Source organism: Chrysochloris asiatica, unplaced genomic scaffold (assembly GCF_000296735.1).
Source record: "Chrysochloris asiatica unplaced genomic scaffold, ChrAsi1.0 scaffold00024, whole genome shotgun sequence".
NCBI classification, from domain to species: Eukaryota; Metazoa; Chordata; class Mammalia; order Afrosoricida; family Chrysochloridae; genus Chrysochloris; species Chrysochloris asiatica.
The window spans coordinates 28,035,461-28,040,565 of NW_006408542.1; positions in this window are offsets into that span (position 1 = coordinate 28,035,461).

Genomic DNA, 5,105 nt, shown 5'->3' on the forward strand with positions numbered 1-5,105 from the left:
GATATGCAGATGATACAACCTTGCTTGCTGAAAGTGAAGAGGACTTAAAATATTTACTCATGAAGATTAAAGAGCACAGCCTTCGGTAAGGATTGTGTCTCAATGTAAAGAAAACAAAAATCCTTACCACTGGACATCAATAAACAATATTCTTATCAACGGAGATAAGAATTAAGTTGTCAATGACATCTGTTTTCTTGGATCAACTATCAGCACTCATGGAAGCAGCAGTTAAGAAATCAAAACACATATTGCATTAGGCAAATCAACTGCAGAAGACCTTCTGAGTTGGAAGAAGTGTAGCCAGAGTACTCCTTGGAGACCAGAATGGCCATCTTAGTCTCTCATAGTTTGGACATATGTAAGGAGGGATTAGTCACTGGAGAAGTTTATCATGTTTGGTAAGGTGGAGAGTCAGAGTAAAAGAAGAAGATTCTCAGTGAGATGGATTGGCAAGCTCAGGATATTAACTTTTAAATATTATCCAAAAAGCAAGGAGGCTGTGTTCTCAAAATATCTTCTTTCCTTCAATAGTAGGCAGCTTGAAACACTGAAATTATTTTGTTGAAATAAATTAATCATAAGTTTAATGCACCTTTCTTTTATTCTTATCATTTCATTTTGTTGAGAATATACACAGAAAGCATAGCAAGTTTCTGCATGTCCAATTTAGTGATATTGATTATTCTATGAGTTGTGTGCAATCATTCTCACCCTCCTTTTCTGAGTCAGTTGTTCCTACCTCATTAACATAAACTCACTGTCCCCTAGGGTTCCTATTTAATCTTTTGAATTGTTGTAAACTTGATCTCATATCTCATAGTTCTTTAAAGAACACAGTGCTCAAGGCAGACATTCTTTACTTGTTAAACTGTTTCGTTTTGAGAAGAATTCAGGGGGTATTTTTGGTTTAAAAGGAAAAGGAAGATTTTTATATCACTCCACATAGCAGTGAATATATTTCTCTGTCATTATACCAAAACTTGAAAAATGGTTTTATACAGTTTTGGGTTAAAGTCGATAAACAAATATTAAAATAAAAACACATTAATATATATGTGTAGTCCTGGTGTGGCCCTGTAGGATAAGCACTGAACTGTTAACAGAATGGTTGGTGGTTCAAACCTGCCAGTCACTCCTGTGGCACACAACAACATTATATATGTGCATAATTAGCACTTCATTTGCAACTGGAATGACTTATACTCTGTTCATTGCCGTCAGTCCAATGATACCACACTTTGAAGATACCACACTTTCTATGTTGTTATTGTTGTTAAGTGCCATCCTGTTAGTTGTGATTCATAGCAACCTTGTCTAGGGTTTCTGAGGAGCAACTGGTAAGTCTGAATCTCCAAACTCGCAGTTAACAGTCCAGTGCTTATCCTACAGTGCAACACAACTTTCAATAACAGTTGCCAAATGTTGAATTTGTCCTATGTCATTCTAGACTGATAATACTTTGTAAACTGCAATCAGACTGAGTATTGCACTTTTTGCTACAGAGTTGCTTTAGTCCACAATTTTGCTGTATATTTTGGTAGAAGACATAGAGATTACGACCAACCAAATCCCTTATCTGTTTTTGTTCAAACACTTCCAGGAACTCCCTAGGTTTTAGTTAGGATGTTTACTGCTGTTTTTTTAGTTAGCGTGTTTATTGCTGGTGTTTTTGCTCTTTACTTTTCTGAAAGGTTTATCAAACCACCAGGCTTTGATGTGCTATAAAACACAGAGCTTTTTTTTTTTTTTGGGATACTTTTGTGGGTCCAGAACTGAATTATGTCTTCAAAACATGTAAAATAGAGTAGCTTATATTGTACCATTATTATCTGCATGAGGTTTTTCATCATCCATTTAATTTAAAACAAAGCTATGTATATTACATTGAAAATAAAACCCACTTACATTTAGTCGATCACAATTCATATTTTTTTTCTGAGGAGCATCTGGGGAGTTTGAACTGTCTACTTTGTGGTTAGTAGGCCAGCACTTATCCTATAGCACCACCAGGGCTCCTTATATTGCATGTTGTTGTGGTTAATGACTTTCTATTATCTTTTAGTTCCATTTAAAATAAATTTTTTGAAATCCCTTAATATATTTCTGCATATGGTTTTAACTCATAGCAACCCTGTGTAGGGCTTCCATGGAGTGGCTGGTGAGTTTGAATTGCCGACCTTGAGGTTCAAACCGACCTTGATGTTGAGTGCTTATCCTATGATGCCACACCAGGACTCTTTTATATTACACTGACATTGTTGTGTGCTCTCCAGTCAGTTCAGACTCATAGTGACCCTGTATAGGGTTTCTGATTAGTGGCTGGTGAGTTTGCACTGCTGACTATATGATTCAAACCGACCTTGAGGTCTAGTGCTTATCCAATGGTGCTGTACCAGGACTCCATACATTATTATTATATATGTGTGTATATATGATTAATTTCTATTGTCACCAGCTTCTTAGCAAAATGTGTCAGATGGCAGGGTGGATACACAGATAGATAGAGAGAGAGAGAGAGAAAGAGAGAGAGAGAGAGAGAGAGAGAGAGAGAATGAAGAGAGAGTGTGTGTGTCCTGTTGTGGCGCTGCAGCTTAATTCACTGGACTACAAAGTTGGTTTGAGCTACAAGGTCAGCAGTTCAAACTCACAAGTCACTCCTTGGAAACCCTATACAGGGTTGTTATGAGTTGAAATCAACTTGGCACTTAAGAACAACATATATAGATAGATAGATAGATAGACAGATAATTTTAAGAAATTGATTTAAGTATTGATAATAGCTGTGTTATTTGAATCCTAATTAATTATTGAGGACTTAATACGACTTTAATAGTGTTTAAAATTCAGGTGGAAAAATTAAAAACTAAATGGGAAATGGTGATTCCAATTGTGAAAAACAAACACAGTTGAATACACTATATTTGTGTGTGTATGTAGAGGGTTAAATAATCCTACAAAAGATATATCCACCTAGAACTTCAGAATGTGGCTTTATGTAGAATCAGGGTCTTGGCTGATGCTGTTAAGGTGATAATCTTCAGATAATATCATCCTGTTTAAAGGAAGTCCAAATCTTATGACAAGTGTCTTTTAAGAATCAGAAAAAGGAGAAAATACAGAGTGACACACATGGACAATGCCACATGAAGACACACATGGAGAATGCCACATAAAGATGGCTGTAGAGATTGGAGTGACATGCTTGTAAACCAAAAAACAGCAAGTATTGCCTTCAGTCCCCTAAATCTTGGAGAGTTGCATGGAATAGATTTTCTCTTAGAGGCTACAAAATGATAAAGTTGATTTCAGGTTTCTGTCTTCCACATTGGTGGAAGAATAAAATTCTGCTGTTTTAAGTCCTCAACTTTGTGGGAATTTGTTAAGGTAACTCTAGAAAAATAATACAATGTTGTAAATAGTGTTACTGACCACGATTCTTTGTCTCAACCTGCATGGCACACTGTATTTTCCATGTGACTTACAGTAAAGAGTTATAATATTTTTCCTTGCCCTTTAACTTCAGACTTTGTCCCCTAGTTTGCTGGGACAATAGAATAGTACAAACATGAAGCTGAACCAGTTCCAAGCCTAGACTTTGCATGAGGGGTCTTTAAAAGTTTGTGAAAAACTTTCTATTATCTTTTAGTTCCATTTAAAATAAATTTTTTGAAATCCCTTAATATATTTATGCATATTATTGTTCTTGATGCTGTTTTTATATTTCAGATAGGCCCTAAAGAAGAACATATTTGGTCCATCCCGCTGAACCAAGGGGTATGATGAGGATCGCAAAGGATAGATTTGTTCTGCCAAGCCCATCCTAGGTCAGGTTACCCTAGCCAACATGCAAACTGTTACTGATAAACAATTGCTTTAAGCAGATGCATTTCAGTACAGTTTATCAATAGTCACCATTTACCAATACATCAGGGTAATGATTTACTTTCAAAAAATAAATATTTCCTAGGAACTCTTTTTGGTTATTATATTTAATTTAGTCTTAAGAAGTATTTATTATTGGTTGTTAAAAATAATAATAAGAAGAAAATGTAAGCTGCTCTCCAAGTGACACATCTTTAAATTGGACTATGAACAATGAAATAATTATAAAATTAATATAAACTGGGTTTTGAAATTTTAATATGTCTATCAGGAATCCTGGTGTGGCACTGTGGGTTAATGCGCCAGACTGCAAAGTCAGTTTGAACTACAAGGTGGGCAGTTCAAACTCACTAACCACTACTTGGAAACCCTATACAGTGGCACTATTTGTTGGAACTAACTCAACGGCACTTAACAACAAAAACAACTATCATATGCCAAGAATATTCTATGTCCAAAAAATTCACATATGGTGATTTTACTTCCTTAATCTCAGAACACCAGTGCATAAAGGTAAATAGACTAATGCCATGCTCCCTAACAAGGTATGTAATACCCTTTATGGCTTGATATGTGCTTATTTATCTGTACCAGTACCCATGTTATATTTCCTTATCCCATTTCGGCTATCAGCTACAGCTTTTGGCGACAGTTTTATATGAACTACAATTCATTTCACAGTGATAGCTTCTCATTTCAAGTGTACACAGCAAGATTCTTACTTGATTTCTAGCCTGGTTCATTCTCCTCCTGGGGTGAAAAGTGGTGCCAGACTTAGAGAGTTGCTTGGTATAACCTCTAAGTATGGAGGAGTTAACAGCCATAGACGACCATAGTTGTTAGGGGTCCAGTGTCTGTGGATAAATGCTCCAGCCTACCTTCCTTCAAGACAGTTCTGGAAAATACTGTTTTCTTTCTTAGGAGGCCTCATATATAATGGAATCCCCATTATACAATGGACTGACCTTCATACATTGCTCTCACATTGTTTTTCCTTCTTGCCTAAATCACTATTCTGCCCTTTCACTACTATACCTAGGGTCATCTTCCAAATAAGTTATCTACAAGTCTCTGCCTCAGACTCTGGTTTGGAAAATATCCAAATGAAGACCCTCCTTAATCTCATCTCCCATTTATTATCTCCCCTCTTCTTTCTTGACTCATTTTTGGCAATAAAAATGTGCAGTACTTATAATTTGCAACACGTTCTCTTATATAGG